Source organism: Oncorhynchus tshawytscha, linkage group LG03, assembly GCF_018296145.1.
Source record: "Oncorhynchus tshawytscha isolate Ot180627B linkage group LG03, Otsh_v2.0, whole genome shotgun sequence".
Taxonomy (NCBI): Eukaryota; Metazoa; Chordata; class Actinopteri; order Salmoniformes; family Salmonidae; genus Oncorhynchus; species Oncorhynchus tshawytscha.
In genome coordinates, this window is record NC_056431.1 from 7188981 (window position 1) to 7215531 (window position 26551).

Sequence of the window (26551 nt, forward strand, 5' to 3'; positions counted from 1 at the left end):
CTGGTGTGTAATTCCTATCAAAATCCAGCCAGAGTTATGATATCCAACAGTGGGAGTTTGTATTCACCTGCAACCTGCATTCAGAATGACTGCTAGGGTTAGGAACATTGTGAGAAGACTACCTAGGCCTTTTCAAATGGAACAACCATTTCAGTAATGACTGCTAGGGTTAGGAACATTGTGAGAAGACTACCTAGGCCTTTTCAAATGGAACAACCATTTCAGTAATGAATGCTAGGGTTATGAACATTGTGAGAAGACTACCTAGGCCTTTTCAAATGGAACAACCATTTCAGTAATGACTGCTAGGGTTAGGAACATTGTGAGAAGACTACCTAGGCCTTTTCAAATGGAACAACCATTTCAGTAATGAATGCTAGGGTTATGAACATTGTGAGGAGACTACCTAGGCCTTTTCAAATGGAACAACCATTTCAGTAATGACTGCTAGGGTTAGGAACATTGTGAGAAGACTACCTAGGCCTTTTCAAATGGAACAACCATTTCAGTAATGAATGCTAGGTTTAGGAACATTGTGAGGAGACTACCTAGGCCTTTTCAAATGGAACAACCATTTCAGTAATGACTGCTAGGGTTAGGAACATTGTGAGAAGACTACCTAGGCCTTTTCAAATGGAACAACCATTTCAGTAATGAATGCTAGGGTTATGAACATTGTGAGGAGACTACCTAGGCCTTTTCAAATGGAACAACCATTTCAGTAATGAATGCTAGGGTTAGGAACATTGTGAGGAGACTACCTAGGCCTTTTAAAATGGAACAACCATTTCAGTAATGAATGCTAGGGTTAGGAACATTGTGAGGAGACTACCTAGGCCTTTTCAAATGGAACAACCATTTCAGTAATGACTGCTAGGGTTAGGAACATTGTGAGGAGACTACCTAGGCCTTTTCAAATGGAACAACCATTTCAGTAATGAATGCTAGGGTTAGGAACATTGTGAGGAGACTACCTCGTCCTTTTAAAATGGAACAACCATTTCAATAATGAATGCTAGGGTTAGGAACATTGTGAGGAGACTACCTAGGCCTTTTCAAATGGAACAACCATTTCAGTAATGAATGCTAGGGTTAGGAACATTGTGAGGAGACTACCTAGGCCTTTTAAAATGGAACAACCATTTCAGTAATGAATGCTAGGGTTAGGAACATTGTGAGGAGACTACCTAGGCCTTTTCAAATGGAACAACCATTTCAGTAATGACTGCTAGGGTTAGGAACATTGTGAGGAGACTACCTAGGCCTTTTTAAACGGAACAACCATTTCAGTAATGACTGCTAGGGTTAGGGACATTGTGAGGAGACTACCTAGGCCTTTTCAAACAGAACAACCATTTCAGTAATGACTGCTAGGGTTAGGGACATTGTGAGGAGACTACCTAGGCCTTTTCAAACAGAACAACCATTTCAGTAATGACTGCTAGGGTTAGGAACATTGTGAGGAGACTACCTAGGCCTTTTCAAATGGAACAACCATTTCAGTAATGACTGCTAGGGTTAGGAACATTGTGAGGAGACTACCTAGGCCTTTTCAAATGGAACAACCGTTTCAGTAATGACTGCTAGGGTTAGGAACATTGTGAGGAGACTACCTAGGCCTTTTAAAATGGAACAACCATTTCAGTAATGACTGCTAGGGTTAGGAACATTGTGAGGAGACTACCTAGGCCTTTTAAAATGGAACAACCATTTCAGTAATGACTGCTAGGGTTAGGAACATTGTGAGGAGACTACCTAGGCCTTTTCAAATGGAACAACCATTTCAGTAATGACTGCTAGGGTTAGGAACATTGTGAGGAGACTACCTAGGCCTTTTCAAATGGAACAACCATTTCAGTAATGACTGCTAGGGTTAGGAACATTGTGAGGAGACTACCTAGGCCTTTTCAAACAGAACAACCATTTCAGTAATGACTGCTAGGTTTAGGAACATTGTGAGGAGACTACCTAGGCCTTTTCAAACTGAACAACCATTTCGGTAATGAATGCTAGGGTTAGGAACATTGTGAGGAGACTACCTAGGCCTTTTCAAATGGAACAACCATTTCAGGAATGAATGCTAGGGTTAGGAACATTGTGAGGAGACTACCTAGGCCTTTTAAAATGGAACAACCATTTCAGTAATGGTTGCAAAAAATCCAACTAGTTTAGACAAATGTATGGTATTTATCTTTGTGTAGCATAAGATTAACACATCAATCAATGTACACGCAATAACTCAGATATAAATAATAATAACCTGGGAAATGTGATAATGATTATGGTACAATTTTGCCTTTAGAGTATCGCCACAGTGACAAAGCTGTTTGTTATTTTTAAGTGGCAAAAATGCATCATTGTTCCTTATGGTGGGGTATTGAGAAACAGACCTGTACCTTTATGTTCAAAATATTGGCTACAAAAATGTACCATTATGCTAGATCAGTGGTTCCCAAACCTATTATAGTCCCGTACCCCTTCAAACATTCAACCTCCAGCTGCGTACCCCCTCTAGCACCAGGGTCAGCGCACTCTCTGTAACGGCTGTTGGAAGGATACATACTTTTCATACTTTTATTAGAACTGAACTCTGAAATGACAAAAATAACAAAGAGAACGAACGAAACCGAAACCGTTCTGTCTGGTGCAGACACAAAAACAGAAAACAACTAGCCACAAAACACAGGTGGGAAAAGGCTATCTAAGTATGGTTCTCAATCAGAGACAACGATAGACAGCTGCCTCTGATTGAGAACCACACCCGGCCAAACACACAGAAATAGAAAACATAGAACACAAAACATAGATTGCCCACCCCAACTCGCATCCTGACCAAACCAAAATAAAAAGGATCTCTAAGGTCAGGGCGTGACACTCTCAAATGTTGTTTTTTGCCATCATTGTAAGCCTGTAACACACACACACTATATGATACATTTATTAAACATAAAGAATCAGTGTAAGTTTTTGTCACAACCCGGCACATGGGAAGTGACAAAGAGCTCCTATAGGACCAGGGCACAAATAATAATATAATAATAATCAAAGATTTTGCTCTTTATTTAACCATCTTACATATAAAACGTTATTTGTTCACCGAAAATTGTGAATAACTCACCACAGGTTAATGAGAAGGGTGTGCTTGAAAGGATGCACATAACTCTGCAATGTTGGGTTGTATCGGAGAGAGTCTCAGTCTTAAATAATGTTCCACACACAGTCTGTGCCTGTATTTTGTTTACATGCTAGTGAGGGCCGAGAATCCACTCTCACATAGGTATGTGGTTGCAAAGGGCAGTGTCTTAACAGAGTGATTTGCCAAGGCAGGATACTCTGAGCGCAGCCCAATCCAGAAATCTGTCAGTGGCTTCTGATTAAATTCAATTTTCACAGAACCGCTTGTTGCAATTTCGATGAGGCTCTCGTTCAGATATCAGTAACTGGACTGGAGGCAGGGCATGAAAGGGATAACGAATCCAGTTGTTTGTGTCATCCGTTTCGGGAAATTATCTGTGCACCCAATTCAATCAGGTGCTTCCCTATATCACATTTGACATTGTCCGTAAACTTGAGTTCATTTGCACACAAAAAATCCTACAAAGATGGAAAGACCTGTGTGTTGCCCTTGTTAATGCAGACAGAGAAGAGCAACTTCTTAATCACAGCCTCAATTTTGTCCCGCACATTGAATATAGTTGCAGAGAGTCCCTGTAATCCTAGATTCAGATCATTCAGGTGAGAAAAAACATCACCCGGATAGGCCAGTCGTGTGAGAAACAACATCCCCCAGATAGGCCAGTCGTGTGAGAAACTCATCATCATGCAAGCAGTCAGACAAATGACAATTAAGGTCAGTAAAGAAAACTTTAAGCTCGTCTCTCAATTTAAAAAAATGTGTCAATACTTTGCCCCTTGATAACCAGTGCACTTCTGTATGTTGTAAAAGCGCTACATGGTCGCTGCCCATATCATTGCATAGTGTAGAAAATACACAAGAATTCAGGGGCATTGCTTTAACAAAGTTAACCATTTTCACTGTAGTGTCCAAAATGTCTTTCAAGCTGTCAGGCATTCCCTTGGCAGCAAGAGCCTCTTCGTGGATGCTGCAGTGTACCCAAGTGGCATCAGGAGCAACTGCTTGCACGCGTGTTACCACTCCACTATGTCTCCCTGTCATGACTTTTGCACCATCAGTACAGATACCAACAAATCTTGACCACCAAAGTCCATTTGATGTCACAGAGCTGTCCAGTACTTAAAAAATATCCTCTCCTGTTGTCTCCTGTGGTTTGCAGAAGAGGATGTCTTCCTTAATTGACCCTTCATAAACGTAACAGACATATACCAGGAGCTGTGCCAGGCCCGCCACGTCTGTTGACTCATTCAGCTGTAACGCATAGAATTCACTGGCTTGTATAAGAAGCAGTAATTGTTTCAAAACATCTCCTGCCATGTTACTGATGCGTCGTGAAACAGTGTTGTTTGATGAAGGTATTGTCTGTTTAGTTTTTTTGGCCTTTTCCCACAGCATTGTCCCAGCCATATCCACGGCAGCAGGAAGAATTAAGTCCTCCACAATAGTATGGGGCTTGCCTGTCCTAGCCACTTGGTAGCTCACCATATAAGACGCTTCTAGCCCATTCCTATTAATGGTATCTGTTGATTTTATACATGTCTTACTACTCGAAAGTTGACTTAATTCTCGCTTTAAAAAACTCCTGACTTATTTTTCAAATTGGCATGTTTTGTTTCTAAACGTCTGGGCAAGAGTGAAGGTTTCATCAAGTTGTGAGATAGTACTTTTGCACATATAACACACTGTGGCTGAGGAAAGGCACTACTCCCAATATAAGTGAACCCCAAATCAATGTAGTTATCATATTTGCGCCTCTTCGATGGTCCAACATCCCTGTCTGTTGTTCGGTGCTTCCCCGGTAAGGGGGCAGTAGCTCGTCTGCTGCATCAGATTCACAACTGTCAGTATCCATGCTAGCTGGGCTAACAACAAATGTAGAATTACTGATGCTAGCATTGGATGGGCTCGTGGAAGCAACACAACTTGTGTAGTCGACAGGTGAAGGTGTAGTACTGCTGGTAGTAGCAGTACTACCAGTAGAGCTGGTATGTGTCTCTGTGGACAGTGGGCCTTACTTTAAAAAAAAACTTTTATCCATTTTCAAGCAAACGGAATGAGCTGCAGCTACGTTTGGCTACATATGGACCATTAGTGGAATTCCAGCGAGAGAGTAACGGTTAATGTGATTGGATGTTAATTATTTGACTAGGCTACCTATATTTGACAGGTGGATAGATGGTTTAATTTGATTTTTGGTAATGAAACGAGGCTACTCAGGCGAGAAAAAAACCTCACCCCGTTGGAAAATATAAATGGACTGTTTGAAAATTAAAATAAATATATATATTTATATATATGTTTTTTTAAACGTGAGTCACAATTTTATTTGGCGTACCACCAACAGCATTGCACTTACCCCAGTTTAGGAATACCTGTAGTAGATTATCCGTACAGGTAGCGAACAGTACTACATAATTACGGGTACCTCTGATGGTACATTATATGTATGTTGATCTTGTTCTACCCTAACTGTACCCTTATTTCTAAGGATGTTTTCACACTTGGTCCCTTTCAGACAATTTTTGTGAACTCATTGCATTTCGCTGAATTTTTCAACTCAGACCCCTCAAAAGAGCCCCCCGAAGCGAAGTGAACTAAAACCATCTCAAGAGGTGGTCTGAGTTTGGTTTGCTTGAATTCCGCGGTCCGGATCCTTTTTTAGGGCAATGTGAACACGAAGACACCCAGGTTCACTTGTCATTATTCTCACATCACACACTAGACTACTGTGACAGCGTTTCCCCTGTCATAAACCCTCACACTAGACTACTGCAACAGCGTTTCCCCTATCATAAACCCTCACACTAGACTACTGCAACAGTGTTTCCCCTGTCATAAACCCTCACACTAGACTACTGCAACAGTGTTTCCCCTGTCATAAACACTCACACTAGACTACTGCGACAGCGTTTCCCTTGTCATAAACCCTCACACTAGACTACTGCAACAGTGTTTCCCTGCCATAACCCTCACACTAGACTACTGCAACACCCTGTCATGACCCCTCACACTAGACTACTGCAACAGCGTTTCCCTATCATAAACCCTCACACTAGACTACTGCAACAGCGTTTCCCTATCATAAACCCTCACACTAGACTACTGCAACAGTGTTTCCCCTGTCATAAACCCTCACACCAGACTACTGCAACAGCATTTCCCTGTCATAACCCCTCACACTAGACTACTGCAACAGTGTTTCCCCTGTCATAAACCCTCACACTAGACTACTGCAACAGCGTTTCCCTATCATAAACCCTCACACTAGACTACTGCAACAGTGTTTCCCCTATCATAAACCCTCACACTAGACTACTGCAACAGTGTTTCCCCTGTCATAAACCCTCACACCAGACTACTGCAACAGTGTTTCCCCTGTCATAACCCCTCACACTAGACTACTGCAACAGCGTTTCCCCTGTCATAACCCCTCACACCAGACTACTGCAACAGTGTTTCCCCTGTCATAAACCCTCACACTAGACTACTGCAACAGTGTTTCCCCTGTCATAAACACTCACACCAGACTACTGCAACAGCGTTTCCCCTATCATAAACCCTCACACTAGACTACTGCAACAGTGTTTCCCCTGTCATAAACCCTCACACTAGACTACTGCAACAGTGTTTCCCCTGTCATAAACCCTCACACTAGACTACTGCAACAGTGTTTCCCCTGTCATAACCCCTCACACTAGACTACTGCAACAGTGTTTCCCCTGTCATAACCCCTCACACTAGACTACTACAACAGTGTTTCCCTGTCATAACCCCTCACACTAGACTACTGCAACAGCGTTTCCCTGTCATAACCCCTCACACTAGACTACTGCAACAGCGTTTCCCCTGTCATAAACCCTCACACTAGACTACTACAACAGCGTTTCCCTGTCATAACCCCTCACACTAGACTACTGCAACAGCGTTTCCCTGTCATAACCCCTCACACTAGACTACTGCAACAGCGTTTCCCCTGTCATAACCCTCACACTAGACTACTGCAACAGTGTTTCCCCTGTCATAACCCCTCACACTAGACTACTGCAACAGTGTTTCCCCTGTCATAACCCCTCACACTAGACTACTGCAACAGCGTTTCCCTTGTCATAAACCCTCACACTAGACTACTGCAACAGTGTTTCCCCTGCCATAACCCCTCACACTAGACTACTGCAACAGCGTTTCCCCTGTCATGACCCTCACACTAGACTACTGCAACAGCGTTTCCCCTATCATAAACCCTCACACTAGACTACTGCAACAGCGTTTCCCTATCATAAACCCTCACACTAGACTACTGCAACAGTGTTTCCCCTGTCATAAACCCTCACACCAGACTACTGCAACAGTGTTTCCCCTGTCATAACCCCTCACACTAGACTACTGCAACAGTGTTTCCCCTGTCATAAACCCTCACACTAGACTACTGCAACAGCGTTTCCCTATCATAAACCCTCACACTAGACTACTGCAACAGTGTTTCCCTATCATAAACCCTCACACTAGACTACTGCAACAGTGTTTCCCCTGTCATAAACCCTCACACCAGACTACTGCAACAGTGTTTCCCCTGTCATAACCCCTCACACTAGACTACTGCAACAGTGTTTCCCCTGTCATAACCCCTCACACCAGACTACTGCAACAGTGTTTCCCCTGTCATAACCCCTCACACTAGACTACTGCAACAGTGTTTCCCCTGTCATAAACCCTCACACTAGACTACTGCAACAGCGTTTCCCTATCATAAACCCTCACACTAGACTACTGCAACAGTGTTTCCCCTATCATAAACCCTCACACTAGACTACTGCAACAGTGTTTCCCCTGTCATAAACCCTCACACCAGACTACTGCAACAGTGTTTCCCCTGTCATAACCCCTCACACTAGACTACTGCAACAGTGTTTCCCCTGTCATAACCCCTCACACTAGACTACTACAACAGCGTTTCCCCTGCCATAACCCCTCACACTAGACTACTGCAACAGCGTTTCCCCTGTCATAACCCCTCACACTAGACTACTACAACAGCGTTTCCCCTGTCATAAACCCTCACACTAGACTACTACAACAGCGTTTCCCCTGTCATATACCCTCACACTAGACTACTGCAACAGCGTTTCCCCTGTCATATACCCTCACACTAGACTACTGCAACAGCGTTTCCCTGTCATAACCCCTCACACTAGACTACTACAACAGTGTTTCCCCTGTCATAACCCCTCACACTAGACTACTACAACAGTGTTTCCCCTGTCATAACCCCTCACACTAGACTACTACAACAGTGTTTCCCCTGTCATAACCCCTCACACTAGACTACTACAACAGTGTTTCCCCTGTCATAACCCCTCACACTAGACTACTACAACAGTGTTTCCCCTGTCATAACCCCTCACACTAGACTACTACAACAGTGTTTCCCCTGTCATAACCCCTCACACTAGACTACTGCAACAGCGTTTCCCCTGTCATAACCCCTCACACTAGACTACTGCAACAGTGTTTCCCCTGTCATAACCCCTCACACTAGACTACTGCAACAGCGTTTCCCTGTCATAAACCCTCACACTAGACTACTGCAACAGCGTTTCCCCTGTCATAACCCCTCACACTAGACTACTGCAACAGCGTTTCCCCTGTCATAACCCCTCACACTAGACTACTGCAACAGCGTTTCCCCTGTCATAACCCCTCACACTAGACTACTACAACAGTGTTTCCCCTGTCATAACCCCTCACACTAGACTACTACAACAGTGTTTCCCCTGTCATAACCCCTCACACTAGACTACTACAACAGTGTTTCCCCTGTCATAACCCCTCACACTAGACTACTACAACAGTGTTTCCCCTGTCATAACCCCTCACACTAGACTACTACAACAGTGTTTCCCCTGTCATAACCCCTCACACTAGACTACTACAACAGTGTTTCCCCTGTCATAACCCCTCACACTAGACTACTGCAACAGCGTTTCCCTGTCATAACCCCTCACACTAGACTACTGCAACAGCGTTTCCCCTGTCATAACCCCTCACACTAGACTACTGCAACAGTGTTTCCCCTGTCATAACCCCTCACACTAGACTACTGCAACAGCGTTTCCCCTGTCATAACCCCTCACACTAGACTACTGCAACAGCGTTTCCCCTGTCATAACCCCTCACACTAGACTACTACAACAGCGTTTCCCCTGTCATAACCCCTCACACTAGACTACTGCAACAGTGTTTCCCCTGTCATAACCCCTCACACTAGACTACTGCAACAGCGTTTCCCTGTCATAACCCCTCACACTAGACTACTGCAACAGTGTTTCCCCTGCCATAACCCCTCACACTAGACTACTGCAACAGTGTTTCCCTGTCATAACCCCTCACACTAGACTACTGCAACAGTGTTTCCCCTGTCATAACCCCTCACACTAGACTACTGCAACAGTGTTTCCCCTGTCATAACCCCTCACACTAGACTACTGCAACAGCGTTTCCCTGTCATAACCCCTCACACTAGACTACTGCAACAGCGTTTCCCTGTCATAACCCCTCACACTAGACTACTACAACAGCGTTTCCCCTATCATAAACCCTCACACTAGACTACTGCAACAGCGTTTCCCCTGTCATAAACCCTCACACTAGACTACTGCAACAGCGTTTCCCCTGTCATAAACCCTCACACTAGACTACTGCAACAGTGTTTCCCCTGTCATAACCCCTCACACTAGACTACTGCAACAGTGTTTCCCCTGCCATAACCCCTCACACTAGACTACTGCAACAGTGTTTCCCCTGTCATAACCCCTCACACTAGACTACTGCAACAGCGTTTCCCTGTCATAAACCCTCACACTAGATTACTGCAACAGTGTTTCCCCTGTCATAACCCCTCACACTAGACTACTGTGACAGCGTTTCCCCTGTCATAAACCCTCACACTAGACTACTGCAACAGCGTTTCCCCTGTCATAACCCCTCACACTAGACTACTGCAACAGTGTTTCCCCTGTCATAACCCCTCACACTAGATTACTGCAACAGTGTTTCCCCTGTCATAACCCCTCACACTAGACTACTGTGACAGCGTTTCCCCTGTCATAACCCCTCACACTAGACTACTGCAACAGTGTTTCCCCTGTCATAACCCCTCACACTAGACTACTGCAACAGCGTTTCCCCTGTCATAACCCCTCACACTAGACTACTGCAACAGCGTTTCCCCTGTCATAACCCCTCACACTAGACTACTGCAACAGTGTTTCCCCTGTCATAACCCCTCACACTAGACTACTGCAACAGCGTTTCCCCTGTCATAACCCCTCACACTAGACTACTGCAACAGCGTTTCCCCTGTCATAACCCCTCACACTAGACTACTACAACAGCGTTTCCCCTGTCATAACCCCTCACACTAGACTACTGCAACAGTGTTTCCCCTGTCATAACCCCTCACACTAGACTACTGCAACAGCGTTTCCCCTGTCATAACCCCTCACACTAGACTACTGCAACAGTGTTTCCCCTGCCATAACCCCTCACACTAGACTACTGCAACAGTGTTTCCCCTGTCATAACCCCTCACACTAGACTACTGCAACAGTGTTTCCCCTGTCATAACCCCTCACACTAGACTACTGCAACAGTGTTTCCCTGTCATAACCCCTCACACTAGACTACTGCAACAGTGTTTCCCTGTCATAACCCCTCACACTAGACTACTGCAACAGCGTTTCCCCTGTCATAACCCCTCACACTAGACTACTACAACAGCGTTTCCCCTGTCATAAACCCTCACACCAGACTACTGCAACAGCGTTTCCCCTGTCATAAACCCTCACACTAGACTACTGCTACAGCGTTTCCCCTGTCATAAACCCTCACACTAGACTACTGCAACAGTGTTTCCCCTGTCATAACCCCTCACACTAGACTACTGCAACAGTGTTTCCCCTGTCATAACCCCTCACACTAGACTACTGCAACAGTGTTTCCCCTGTCATAACCCCTCACACTAGACTACTGCAACAGCGTTTCCCCTGTCATAAACCCTCACACTAGATTACTGCAACAGTGTTTCCCCTGTCATAACCCCTCACACTAGACTACTGTGACAGCGTTTCCCCTGTCATAAACCCTCACACTAGACTACTGCAACAGCGTTTCCCCTGTCATAACCCCTCACACTAGACTACTGCAACAGTGTTTCCCCTGTCATAACCCCTCACACTAGATTACTGCAACAGTGTTTCCCCTGTCATAACCCCTCACACTAGACTACTGTGACAGCGTTTCCCCTGTCATAACCCCTCACACTAGACTACTGCTACAGTGTTTCCCCTGTCATAACCCCTCACACTAGACTACTGCAACAGCGTTTCCCCTGTCATAAACCCTCACACTAGACTACTGCAACAGCGTTTCCCCTGTCATAAACCCTCACACTAGACTACTGCAACAGTGTTTCCCCTGTCATAAACCCTCACACTAGACTACTGCAACAGTGTTTCCCCTGTCATAACCCCTCACACTAGACTACTGCAACAGCGTTTCCCCTGTCATAACCCCTCACACTAGACTACTGCTACAGCGTTTCCCTGTCATAAACCCTCACACTAGACTACTGCAACAGCGTTTCCCCTGTCATAAACCCTCACACTAGACTACTGCAACAGCGTTTCCCCTGTCATAAACCCTCACACTAGACTACTGCTACAGCGTTTCCCCTGTCATAACCCCTCACACTAGACTACTGCAACAGCGTTTCCCCTGTCATAACCCCTCACACTAGACTACTGCTACAGCGTTTCCCCTGTCATAAACCCTCACACTAGACTACTGCTACAGCGTTTCCCCTGTCATAACCCCTCACACTAGACTACTGCTACAGCGTTTCCCCTGTCATAACCCCTCACACTAGACTACTGCTACAGCGTTTCCCCTGTCATAACCCCTCACACTAGACTACTGCTACAGCGTTTCCCCTGTCATAAACCCTCACACTAGACTACTGCTACAGCGTTTCCCCTATCATAACCCCTCACACTAGACTACTGCTACAGCGTTTCCCTGTCATAACCCCTCACACTAGACTACTGCTACAGCGTTTCCCCTATCATAACCCCTCACACTAGACTACTGCTACAGCGTTTCCCCTGTCATAACCCCTCACACTAGACTACTGCTACAGCGTTTCCCCTGTCATAACCCCTCACACTAGACTACTGCTACAGCGTTTCCCCTGTCATAAACCCTCACACTAGACTACTGCTACAGTGTTTCCCCTGTCATAACCCCTCACACTAGACTACTGCTACAGTGTTTCCCCTGTCATAACCCCTCACACTAGACTACTGCTACAGCGTTTCCCCTGTCATAACCCCTCACACTAGACTACTGCTACAGCGTTTCCCCTGTCATAACCCCTCACACTAGACTACTGCTACAGCGTTTCCCCTGTCATAAACCCTCACACTAGACTACTGCTACAGTGTTTCCCCTGTCATAAACCCTCACACTAGACTACTGCTACAGTGTTTCCCCTGTCATAACCCCTCACACTAGACTACTGCTACAGTGTTTCCCCTGTCATAAACCCTCACACTAGACTACTGCTACAGTGTTTCCCCTGTCATAAACCCTCACACTAGACTACTGCTACAGCGTTTCCCCTGTCATAAACCCTCACACTAGACTACTGCTACAGCGTTTCCCTGTCATAACCCCTCACACTAGACTACTGCTACAGCGTTTCCCTGTCATAACCCCTCATACTAGACTACTGCTACAGTGTTTCCCCTGTCATAAACCCTCACACTAGACTACTGCTACAGTGTTTCCCCTGTCATAAACCCTCACACTAGACTACTGCTACAGCGTTTCCCCTGTCATAACCCTCACACTAGACTACTGCTACAGCGTTTCCCCTGTCATAACCCCTCACACTAGACTACTGCTACAGCGTTTCCCCTGTCATAACCCCTCACACTAGACTACTGCTACAGCGTTTCCCCTGTCATAACCCCTCACACCAGACTACTGCTACAGCGTTTCCCCTGTCATAACCCCTCACACTAGACTACTGCTACAGCGTTTCCCTGTCATAACCCCTCACACTAGACTACTGCTACAGCGTTTCCCTGTCATAACCCCTCACACTAGACTACTGCTACAGCGTTTCCCCTGTCATAAACCCTCACACTAGACTACTGCAACAGTGTTTCCCCTGCCATAACCCCTCACACTAGACTACTGCTACAGCGTTTCCCCTGTCATAACCCCTCACACTAGACTACTGCTACAGCGTTTCCCCTGTCATAACCCCTCACACTAGACTACTGCTACAGTGTTTCCCCTGTCATAACCCCTCACACTAGACTACTGCTACAGCGTTTCCCCTGTCATAAACCCTCACACTAGACTACTGCTACAGTGTTTCCCTGTCATAAACCCTCACACTAGACTACTGCTACAGCGTTTCCCCTGTCATAAACCCTCACACTAGACTACTGCTACAGTGTTTCCCCTGCCATAACCCCTCACACTAGATTACTGCTACAGCGTTTCCCCTGTCATAACCCCTCACACTAGACTACTGCTACAGCGTTTCCCCTGTCATAACCCTCACACTAGACTACTGCTACAGCGTTTCCCCTGTCATAAACCCTCACACTAGACTACTGCTACAGTGTTTCCCCTGCCATAACCCCTCACACTAGATTACTGCTACAGCGTTTCCCCTGTCATAACCCCTCACACTAGACTACTGCAACAGTGTTTCCCCTGTCATAACCCCTCACACTAGACTACTGCTACAGCGTTTCCCCTGTCATAAACCCTCACACTAGACTACTGCTACAGCGTTTCCCTGCCATAACACCTCACACTAGACTACTGCTACAGCGTTTCCCTGTCATAACCCCTCACACTAGACTACTGCTACAGCGTTTCCCCTGTCATATCCCCTCACACTAGACTACTGCTACAGCGTTTCCCCTGTCATAAACCCTCTTACACTAGACTACTGCTACAGCGTTTCCCCTGTCATAAACCCTCTTACACTAGACTACTGCTACAGCGTTTCCCTGTCATAAACCCTCTTACACTAGACTACTGCTACAGCGTTTCCCTGTCATAAACCCTCACACTAGACTACTGCTACAGCGTTTCCCCTGTCATAAACCCTCACACTAGACTACTGCTACAGCGTTTCCCCTGTCATAAACCCTCTTACACTAGACTACTGCTACAGCGTTTCCCCTGTCATAAACCCTCACACTAGACTACTGCTACAGCGTTTCCCCTGTCATAAACCCTCACACTAGACTACTGCTACAGCGTTTCCCTGTCATAAACCCTCTTACACTAGACTACTGCTACAGCGTTTCCCCTGTCATAAACCCTCACACTAGACTACTGCTACAGCGTTTCCCTGTCATAAACCCTCACACTAGACTACTGCTACAGCGTTTCCCCTGTCATAAACCCTCTTACACTAGACTACTGCTACAGCGTTTCCCCTGTCATAAACCCTCACACTAGACTACTGCTACAGCGTTTCCCCTGTCATAAACCCTCACACTAGACTACTGCTACAGCGTTTCCCTGTCATAAACCCTCACACTAGACTACTGCTACAGCGTTTCCCCTGTCATAAACCCTCACACTAGACTACTGCAACAGCGTTTCCCCTGTCATAAACCCTCACACTAGACTACTGCAACAGCGTTTCCCCTGTCATAACCCCTCACACTAGACTACTGCTACAGCGTTTCCCCTGTCATAAACCCTCTTACACTGGTGCCACAATAGAGAGAAGATGATGATGTGCAGGTTCACAGAAAATAAATGCTGTTTTTGGTTATGGCCTATTGATTAGTGATTGTCAAGGATGCACAGAAATTCCAAAATGTGTGACGTTTTTAGTTCAGATGATTAGTTTGTATTGTGTGATCTGTAGGCTAAGAGAACTTCATAAGCTGTTTATTCCATTGTAGAGTTTGAATAGTGTGAGAAGCACAGGAGGTTGGTGGCACCATAGTTGGGGAGGACGGGCTCATGGTAGTGGCTGGAGCAGAATAAGTTAAATGGTATCAAATACATCAAACACATTGTTTCCATGTGCTTGATGCCATTCCATTCACTCTGTTCCAGACATTATTATGAGCCGTCCTCCCTCAGCAGCCCTCACTGGTGAGAAGACACCAACATATTTGGTAACAATCACAACATAGGGTACAAAATCAATTGTAGCTCTTAAAGGGGCAGTAGCCTACATTGAGAGTAGAATTTTCAATTACAGCATTATTTAATCTGCAGTTATTCTTCTGCTATTTATTCTGTTACAAATAATATGTACATGTTAATAGTACGGTGTGATTGCAGTTATTATGTCTCATCTTTAACTAAATGCCATCTATTAGCTTCCAAAATGTAAGTAGCTGTCCGATAACACATTCTGATAGAATGGCTTGTCCTGCACTTTGTAAAAACACAGAGTGCTTTGAGTGAATGTTGGAAAAAGATATGGGTTCCTATTTAAACATAGCAATGTGAATACAAAGATGACTCGGACCACAAAATAGGTGAAATGAACTAGCAAAATAGTTTAGTATCTGAGCTGAACCGGTAAGACTTAGCCTGGAAGCCAGATCGGTTCTGCTTCAGCCAACTGCTTTGTCATTGTCATGCTTTGGCATGTTTGGTATTGTTGGCTAAAACTGTAGCAGATTTGACAAGCAAGCTAGGTAGGAATGGGGCAGAGCCAGGGTTGATCCTGGATTGTATAAGGAGAGACAGTGGCTTTATCTTGGCTGTATGTAGGAAAAATGCACTTACAATAACTGAGATATATGTGGTTGTCTCACCTAGCTATTTTAAAATGAATACACTAACTATAATTTGCTCTGGATTAGAGCATCTGCTAAGTGACTAAAATATAAACATGTCTCTAAATGGTAGTGGTTTTTAACCTGGCTGTATATGTGGAGAGAGGAGACATGTGGTTTTAACCTGGCTGTATATGTGGAGAGAGGAGACAGGTGGTTTTAACCTGGCTGTATATGTGGAGAGAGGAGACATGTGGTTTTAACCTGGCTGTATATGTGGAGAGAGGAGACAGGTGGTTTTAACCTGGCTGTATATGTGGAGAGAGTAGACAGGTGGTTTTAACCTGGCTGTATATGTGGAGAGAGGAGACAGGTGGTTTTAACCTGGCTGTATATGTGGAGAGAGGACACAGGTGGTTTTAACCTGGCTGTATATGTGGAGAGAGGAGACAGGTGGTTTTAACCTGGCTGTATATGTGGAGAGAGGAGACAGGTGGTTTTAACCTGGCTGTATATGTGGAGAGAGTAGACAGGTGGTTTTAACCTGGCTGTATATGTGGAGAGAGGAGACAGGTGGTTTTAACCTGGCTGTATATGTGGAGAGAGTAGACAGGTGGTTTTAACCTGGCTGTATATGTGGAGAGAGGAGACAGGTGGTTTTAACCTGGCTGTATATGTGGAGAGAGGAGACAGGTGGTTTTAACCTGGCTGTATATGTGGAGAGAGGAGACAGGTGGTTTTAACCTGGCTGTATATGTGGAGAGAGGAGACAGGTGGTTTTAACCTGGCTGTATATGTGTGAAGAGAGGAGACAGGTGGTTTTAACCTGGCTGTATATGTGGAGAGAGGAGACAGGTGGTTTTAACCTGGCTGTATATGTGGAGAGAGGAGACAGGTGGTTTTAACCTGGCTGTATATGTGTGAAGAGAGGAGACAGGTGGTTTTAACATGGCTGTATATGTGGAGAGAGGAGACAGGTGGTTTTAACCTGGCTGTATATGTGTGAAGAGAGGAGACAGGTGGTTTTAACATGGCTGTATATGTGGAGAGAGGAGACAGGTGGTTTTAACCTGGCTGTATATGTAGAGAGAGGAGACAGGTGGTTTTTACATGCCAGTCTCTCTTTCTCTCTCACTCTCGCCCTCGCTCTCTCTGTCTCTCTCTCCCTCTGCTCCTCAAAGTACAGCTCCTCTCAGATACTGTATAGAAAGATGGACAGATAGATATCGAGGGACCGTGAAAGATAGTAGGGGCAAAAGGAGAGAGGAGACTGTGATAGATGTAAGGGAATGAAAGGCTATAGTAGAGGAGACAGTGGCGAGACCATTTAGGGGGAGATTGAGCTGCAGAGAGAGTGATGAGGGAAAGGAATGAAGGGAAGAGGTGAAGAGGGGAACGGAAGGTAAAGTCAGTGAAATAGTGACAAGGACAGACTAGACAGGAGGAAGTCAGGCGGAGTTGAGTCGGACGAGGAGGAGAATGACGTGCGTGATAAGCCAGAATGACACAAATGTCACCAAGTCTCACATGCTCTCTCTTTCTCTCTCCCTCTCTCTGCCTTTCTCTCTCTCCTACAGGGCTGAAACCTAGTGGAATGATGTCTACCTTTCTGAATCCTTTCCTTGTCAGTCAGGAGTCACAGTTCCCACCATGGGGAATAAAGACAAACTGCTAGCATCCAACACCCCAATACTGACCACCTCTCTACCCCTGCAGAGTGACCCCCCCCCACAAGGAGCCCAACCACCAGTGCTGCAATTGTTCCAGTGAGAGATGTGTACAATGTACTCTTCTGATTATAACCGCATCCAATGGGATTTAATGAAACCTAGAGGTTTGGGGTGTTGATGCCAGTGTAACAGCTTGTAGAGGATCTTGAACTTCGGGGGACGTGTCTCCTTGGAAGGGAATACTCAACTGTGACTCTCCTCCAGAAAACTACATGGGATTGTGGTACATGGGTGGATTTATCGGCTGTACATCCTGTCTAGATTATGGGACTTTACTCTGTTCACTTCAAAGTTCCTCGTCTGTTCCAGACCGGTTCTTCAGCAGAACCAAGTAGTTGACATTCCCCCCTTGGGAATCCCGCCTTCTGATTTGTTTGGGGGCTTATTTTTTAAAGGAACAATTTCCCCTTCTCTCCCTTTTTCTGGTCTTCCTCCTTTCCCCCCACCTCTTCATCCATTGAGGAGGAATATATTATGAAACAAGTCCATTCTTCCTGATCCTCCCTTGGTGACAGAGAGAAAAGAGGGACAAACTGCCCTGAATAGATAACGAGGAAGGAGAGAGAGAGAGAGAGAGAGAGAGAGAGAGAGAGAGAGAATTAACTGAGATTTGTCAGAAACCTTCTAGAGACTTCCTGCCTCAGCCTAATTTAGTCTGTCTGTCTCTTAGATCCGCTGGAAGCTGATTGGTTGGTCGGCTGGTTGGTTGCACGATGGGCAGAGAAAGAGGCAGAATTCTGACCGGGGGGGTAGCTGAGCACTAGAGGAGGGTAAAAGGTCCCGCTGTACACCCCTGGACCGGAACTGGATGGCTCATAAACAGACAGACAGACAGTAAACTGGGAGGCATTATAAACAAGCATTACAAACAGACAGTCGTCATTGTCATTCCAGACTGTGTGTGTGAGAGAGAGAGAGAGAGAGAGAGAGAGAAAGAGGGAGATAGAGGTAGAGAAGAGAGAAGCAGTCAGTCCTGTGTTGGGTTTGGTGTTGCCTGTCTGCCTGACGGGGACTGAGAGCGAGCGACGCAGCAATTAGAGGATCTGACTGCATCCCCCTCAGCCTCAGCCTCCACTGGCAAGACTAGACAGAAACAAACAAACAAACAAACAAGTAGGGGGACTGCTACTAGAAGGGAAGGACAGGTTAGATAGAGGTAGTGACAGCAAGAGTGAGAGAGAGAGGGAAGGAAAGAGAAAAGTAGACCGTGAAAAGGAGAGGGATAGAGACCAGGTGTCTGAAATCCTCTCCCTCTGCTCGTCATTTTCTCTTCTGTTTCCCCCTCTTCTTCTGGGAGAGGTATTGGATTTAGACAGCGGTACTCGGAGCCGTCGAGGCCTTCTGCCGGGGAAGGAAACGAGGGAAGGAGAGAGAGAAAGGGAAGGAGGGGGGCCCTTTTGGATTGAAACAGACTCATTTTCAACCCTCGTGTTTTATTTGACTAAAAGGCTCCTTCCACGTCTATAGCTCTACTGAGGAGAGGGAGAGAGATAAACAAAGGGAAGAAGACAGCACAATACCTTTTCTTTTCCTCCTTCTGTCTTTTACTCTCTACTTTTGTTGAGGGTGTCTGAAGATTTTTTCTATCCTCATTTGTTGCTTTTTCTCTTCACCTCCAAAAGGAGTATTGTTGCCCAGCTATCACAGTCCAAGTACCGGAATATTCCGTCTTGTCCTCTCTCTCTCAACCCCCCACCCCTACACGGAGACAATCCGGAACGCTGTGACAGCCCCACAAGTCCCCCCCCCAACAGTGGATTCCATCTCCATGCCTGTCGAGGGCTGTGCTGACTGGCTACCACACACATATATGGTACACCGCTTCTGATATCGTCTGACTCATTCTGTAAGTAGGACTCTTCTTTTACCTGTGTTGTGTGTGACTGTTTATATGTACATGTATGTATTGTTTGTCTGTGCTTAGTTAATGTCATGCTCTGTTTTCCAGCCATAGCATTTTTCTGCAGCGTTGGTTTTTACTCTGCCTTCAAACCGATACGACTCTGGTTGCCTTTGCTGCCTCAGCTGGAGGCACTTTCTGTGTGTGTGTGTGTGTGTGTGTGTGTGTGTGTGTGTGTCTCTCTCTCTGTGTGTGTGTGTGTGTGTGTGTGTGTGTGTGTGTGTGTGTGTGTGTGTGTGTGTGTGTGTGTGTGTGTGTGTGTGTGTGTGTGTGTGTGTGTGTGTGTGTGTGTGTGTGTGTAAGAGGTGCAGCAGAATCAGAGTGGTGTGAGAGTAGGAACTGGTTTTAAGTGTTGTGTGTGTGATGTGTGTACGTCCTACTGTAAGTCTGCCTGGGGTTAATTTGGACTAATTAGTGATGTGTATTTTTGCTTCTCAGAGCAGTTTTGTGTTCTTTGTCAGTGCATGCATTTATTAGAGTGAGAGAAAGATGACGACCAGAATGTGGAGAGAGGGAGAGGGAGAGAGAGGGAGGGAGAGAGAGGGGGGAGAGAGGAGAGAGAGAGAGCATGACAGATTCTGTTTCTCGCTGTCTGGCTAGCACTGAGGCTTATCCACTTGCTTTCCAGTGTACAGATTACTATCAATTTCACTCATTGTGCTAGCCTACTGTTTCTATGTCCAATATTTCCAACAGACTGAGCCTCTCAAAGAGCTAAAATCTCTCCTGTATGCTTCTGAATGTCCATAGTGTCAGTTTCCATCTTCTGTGTGCCATTGTCTCCAATTTACAATGTTGTCTTTAGATTATAGGCTCGACAAACATGGCAGCCTCCTACTGTGTGTCCATGTTCCCATAGCCCATCCATCTCCACAGGCTCCCAACACATCTTTATACAGTCCCCCATCCACCCTGCACTGGGAAACGCTCAATCAAGATAGTCCCTTCAAACAGACCAATGAACTGTGAATAACGCCATTACACGCACAACTCTCTCCCGCCACTGAGAGAGGAGGAGGGAGGGAGAGGTAGGGAGAGAGAGATGATGGAGGGATGGAGGAGAGACAGGGAGAGAGGGGTGGGAATAAGGGGAGGGAGAGAGTGAGAAAGGATGAGAGGAAGAGAGAAAGGGGCAGAGGAATAGGCAGAAAAAGAGAGGGAGGATGGATAAATAGATGGAGGAGGGATGCAGAAGGAACGAGGGGGAGGGATAGAGGAGCCTGTAGGGTCTGTGGAGCAGGAAAAGACCTCTGCTTCATGTGACCACTGATGGGCTTAGTAAGGCCCTGCATTGTTCACACTGTTGGTCAGCCCAGGAGAATTAAGGTGACTAAATAATACCATTACTGCAGAAGCACAGAGATAACATAACACTGCTTTCCTTTCTCTGCTCCAGAATAGGCTGGAGAGGACAGGAGGAGTGAGCTTCAGTGTGTTGCAAAAGGAATGTCATAATACCTATATATACAGTGCATTCGTAAAGTATTCAGACCCTTTGAATGTTTCCACATTTTGTTACGTTACAGCCTTATTCTAAAATTGGCTAAATTGTCCCCCCCCTCATTAATCTACACACAATACCCCATACTGACAAAGCAAAAACAGGTTTTTAGAAATGTTAGCATATAAAAAATAAAAAATAAAAATTTACATAAGTATTCAGACCCTTTACTCAGTACTTTGTTGAAGTGTCTTTGGCAGCGATTACAGCCTTGAGTCTTCTTGGGTATGACGCTACACGCTTGGCACACCTGTATTTGGGGTGTTTCTCCCATTCCTCTCTGCAGATCCTCTCAAACTCTGTCAGATTGGATGGGGATTGTCACCTTACAATTATTTTCAGGTCTCACCAGAGATGTTCAATCAGGTTCAAGTCCGGGCTCTGTCTGGGCCACGTAAGGACATTCAGAGACTTGTCCCGAAGCCACTCTTGTGTTGTCTTGGCTATGTGGTTAGAGTCATTGTCCTGTTGGAAGGTGAACCTTTGCCCCAGTCTGAGGTCCTGAGCGCTCTGGAGAAGGTTTTCATCAAGGATCTCTCTGTACTTAGCTTCATTCATCTTTCCCTCAACCTGACTAGTCTCCCAGTCCCTGCCGCTGAAAAACATCCCCACAGCATGAAGCTGCCACCACCATGCTTCACCGTAGGGATAGTGCCAGGTTTCCTCCAGACATGACACTTGGCATTCAGACCAAATAGATCAATCTTGGTTCCATCAGACCAGAGAATCTTGTTTCTCATGGTCTGAGAGTCCTTTAGGTGCCGTTTGGGAAACTCCAAGCGAGCTGTCATGTGCCTTTTACTGAGGAGTGGCTTCCGTCTGGCCACTCTACCATAAAGGCCTGATTGGTGGAGTGCTGCAGAGTTGGTTGTCCTTCTGGAAGCTTCTCCCATCTCCACAGAGGAACTTTAAAGCTCTGTCAGAGTCACCTAACTGACCAAGGCTCATCTCCCCCGATTGCTCAGTTTGGCTGTGTGGCCAGCACTAGGAAGAGTCTTAGTGGTTCCAAACTTCTTCCATTTAAGAACGACGGAGGCCACTGTCTTCTTGGGGACCTTCAATGCTGCAGACATTTTTTGGTACCCTTCCCTAGATCTGTGCCTCAACACAATCCTATCTTGGAGCTCTACGGACAATTCCTTCAACCTCATGACTTGGTGTTTGCTCTGATATGCACTGTCAACTGTGGGACCTTATGTAGACTGGTGTGTGCCTTTCCAAATCATGTCCAATCAATTGAATTTACCACAGGTGAACTCCAATGTAGTTGTAGAAACATCTCAAGGATGATCAATGGAAACAGGATGCACCTGAGCTGAATTTCGAGTCTCATAGCAAAGGGTCTGAATACTTATGTAAATAAGGTATATACAGTTCCTTGCAAAATATTCATCCCCCTTGGTGTTTTTCCTATTTTGTTGCATTACAACCTGTAATTTAAATGGATTTTTATTTGGATTTCATGTAATGGACATACACAAAATATTCCAAATCGGTTAAGTGAAATGAAAAAAATTACTTGTTTCAAAAAATAAAAGAAATACAAAACTGAAAAGTGGTGCGTGCATATGTATTCACCCCCTTTGCTATGAAGCCCCTAAAAAAGATCTGGTGCAACCAATTACCTTCAGAAGTCACATAATTAGTTAAATAAAGTCCACCTGTGTGCAATCTAAGTGTCAAATGATCTCAGTATACATACACCTATTCTGAAAGGCCCCAGAGTGTGCAACACCACTAAGCAATGGGCACCACCAAGCAAGCGGCACCATGAAGACCAAGGAGCTCTCCAAACAGGTCAGGGACAAAGTTGTGGAGAAGTACAGATCAGGGTTGGGTTATAAAAAATACCAGAAACTTTGAACATCTTACGGAGCACCTTTAAAACCATTATTAAAAACGTTAAATAATATGGCACCACAACAAACCTGCCAAGAGACGGCAGCCCACCAAAATTCCCGGACCAGGCAAGGAGGGCATTAATCAGAGAGGCAACAAGGAGACCAAAGACCAAAGACCCTGAAAGAGCTGCAAAGCTCCACAGCGGAGATTGGAGTATCTGTCCATAGGACCACTTTAAGCCGTACACTCCACAGAGCTGGGCTTTACGGATGAGTGGCCAGAAAAAAGCCATTGTTTAAAGAAAAAAAATAAGCAAACACCTTTTTTCACGCCCTGACCTTAGAGATCCTGTTTATGTCTATATTTTGGTTTGGTCAGGGTGTGATTTGGGGTGGGTATTCTATGTTCTATTATTTATATTTCTATGTTTTGGCCGGGTAGGGTTCTCATTCAGGGACAGCTGTCTATCGTTGTCTCTGATTGAGAACCATACTTAGGTAGCCCTTTTTTCCACCTGTCTTTGTGGGAAGATGACTTTGTTTATGGCACATAGCCTTTAGCTTCACGGTTTGTTTTGTAGTGTTTATTGTTTTGTTCGGGGCCTTTTCTAATAAAAATAAAAATGTACGCTCACCACGCTGTGCCTTGGTCCTCTTCTTTCAACAGCCGTGACAGAACCGCAAAAGGACCAAGCAGCGTGGGCAGGAGTATGAGACAACCTGGGAGGAGGTAGAGAGGTGGTCGGTCGACCCAGGGAGAGTGCCAGAGCCCGCATGTGATTCAATTGAGCGGAGAATGGAGTCGGCGAGACGTACACGGTTAGCGAGGAAATGAGAAATATAACCAGGGCCCCAGGTTTGGTCTGATGGTGATAGTATTAGTAGTAGAAATATAACCAGGGCCCCAGGTTTGGTCTGATGGTGATAGTATTAGTAGTAGAAATATAACCAGGGCCCCAGGTTTGGTCTGGTGGTGTCACGTACGTGAGGAGAGACGGACCAAGGCGCAGTGGATGTTGAGTTCCACATATTTATTATAAAGTGACTTAGCGAGAACAAAACAATAAATCAATAAACTATCAACGAAACATGACTATGTGATGTACATGCACAAAACACAAAATAATATTCCACAAATGCAGGTGGGGAAACAACCTACCTAAATATGATCCCCAGTCAGAGGCAATGATTAACAGCTGCCTCTAATTGGGGTCCATATTAGCACCCACATAGAAATATCTATACTAGATCACCCCCTAGTCACGCCCTGACCTACTACACCATAGAGAACTAAGGGCTCTCTATGGTCAGGTTGTGACAGGTGGTGATAGTAGTAGTAGTATTAGAGTTTATAACCAGGGACACAGGTTTGGTGTGGTGGTGATAGTAGTAGTAGTATTAGAGTTTATAACCAGGGCCCCAGGTTTGGTCTGGTCAAGTGGTTAGAATAAAACACATTCTTCTCACTTTCAGATGTAGGATGAATATGATATAGCCGTACCTAATCCTTTCTCTTGGAGAAATCTCCACTCTCCATTCTTATCTCAATGTTCTGCACTGAATCTCCACTCTCTACTCCTCTTATCTCATTGGTCTCCACTCTCTACTTCTCTTATCTCAATGTTCTGCACTGAATCTCTACTCCTCTTATCTCAGTGTTCTACACTGAATCTCCAGTCTCTACTCCTCTTATCTCATTGTTCTCCACTCTCTACTCCTCTTATCTCAATGTTCTACACTGAATCTCCACTCCTCTTATCTCAGTGTTCTACACTGAATCTCCACTCTCTACTCCTCTTATCTCATTGTTCTCCACTGAATCTCCACTCTCTACTCCTCTTATCTCATTGTTCTCCACTCTCTACTCCTCTTATCTCAATGTTCTACACTGAATCTCCACTCCTCTTATCTCAGTGTTCTCCACTGAATCTCCACTCTCTACTCCTCTTATCTCATTGTTCTCCACTCTCTACTCCTCTTATCTCAATGTTCTACACTGAATCTCCACTCCTCTTATCTCAGTGTTCTCCACTGAATCTCCACTCTCTACTCCTCTTATCTCATTGTTCTCCACTCTCTACTCCTCTTATCTCAGTGTTCTCCACTGAATCTCCACTCTCTACTCCTCTTATCTCATTGTTCTCCACTGAATCTCTACTCCTCTTATCTCAATGTTCTACACGGAATCTCTACTCCTCTTATCTCAATGTTCTACACTGAATCTCTACTCCTCTTATCTCAATGTTCTACACTGAATTTTCACTCTCTAATTGTCTTATTTCTATGTTCTACACTGAATCTCCACTGGGGAACTGCAGTGGGGTCTGAATATATGGGGTCCCCAGAAATTTTCTCTGAATAAATGGGGTCCCCGCTGAAAAAGTTTGAAAAGCACTGCTCTAACCTCTCCAGCTGAGACCCACAGACATCAGCCAGCCACCAGCTGTATGAATCACTGCTACACGAATGTTAAAGAGTTCACATGAGGGACACCAACCCAAACCCTGCAGCATACAACTCATGATTAGCCAGTTGATCTAAAGATCAGCACTCTAGTTTGTAGAGTTAATTAAAGCTTCACAGGGGGTGATGTTGTTTGTTCATTCACTGGGCTCCAGTGTAGTTGGCACACACACAATGAAATATGAACTTAAAAGAATGTCTTAACATCCAGTCTAAACACGTTGTAGATGATCCCAGGTTTGTATGTAATCTAGCAACGTCTCGATCCCTGTCTTCACCAGGCTTGATCACAATAAATGACCTAATCTGGTAAGGGAAATAAGAGCTACACAGTACAGAGATAACTAGTGTAAGAGCTACAGAGGAATTAAACCTAGCAGCACAGAAGATCCTACAGTTTGACTTGATGAGGTGGACACTAATTGCTCTACCCTTTAATATTAGGCTTTGTGTAATCTCTCTCTGTACTGTACTGCACTGCACTGCACTGCAGCACCAACCTCCTGCCTGCTGCCTCCTGTCTGCCAGTGGCACCAGCGCGATGCGAGGCCGTCCAGCCCATCGGCCCCATATAAAAGCCCAGCTCCTCATTGCCTAATGGAGCAGAAGGAATGGGCATGTTTGTATAGCTGGCTGTCAGCTCCTGGCTGGCATGTTGTGCTCAGGGAGAGACTAGAGGGAGGGGGGAATTGGGGGATGGGCATTAGGGTGCACCACCAGGTGACATGCTGCTCCCTCCTGACTGGGTTGTGTGGTCCGTTGTAAAGTAAAGTGAAGGCTGCTAATAGCCTTCTCTGTTAATATGGTCATTACAATTAGATAGCGGATGGTCTTTGGGTGCGTGTGTGTGCCTGTGTGTTCGTGTGTGTCTATGACTGTCTCTGTCTCGTGTGTGTCTGTGTGTCTGTGTCTGTGTAAAAGGGGTTGATATGCTGCTAAAGAGAAACAGGGTAGTGTGTCCTTCAGACTTGCAGTAGTATAATAGGTTTATAAAGGACTGTAAGCAGTGGTTCTCTCTGTTACAATTCATAGAACAGATCAGTATCTAATCAGTTTAACCAGGTTTTAGAATAATATTAAACACGGTTTAGTGCTCGTGTGACAAATCAAATCAAATCACATTTTATTTGTCACATACACATGGTTAGCA

General features: G+C 45.3%; 1 protein-coding gene across 2 annotated transcripts in view; it reads left to right on the forward strand.

Annotated features, from left to right (window-relative positions):
* The window catches only part of LOC112244144 (glutamate receptor ionotropic, kainate 5-like), a 121586-nt gene that overhangs the window by 2432 nt on the left and 92603 nt on the right, over positions 1-26551 (forward strand). For both annotated transcript variants that reach the window (XM_042308868.1, XM_042308880.1), the window contains exon 3: positions 17544-19542. The gene's annotated coding sequence lies outside the window, so the exon portion shown is untranslated. The remainder of the gene's footprint in view (positions 1-17543; positions 19543-26551) is intronic.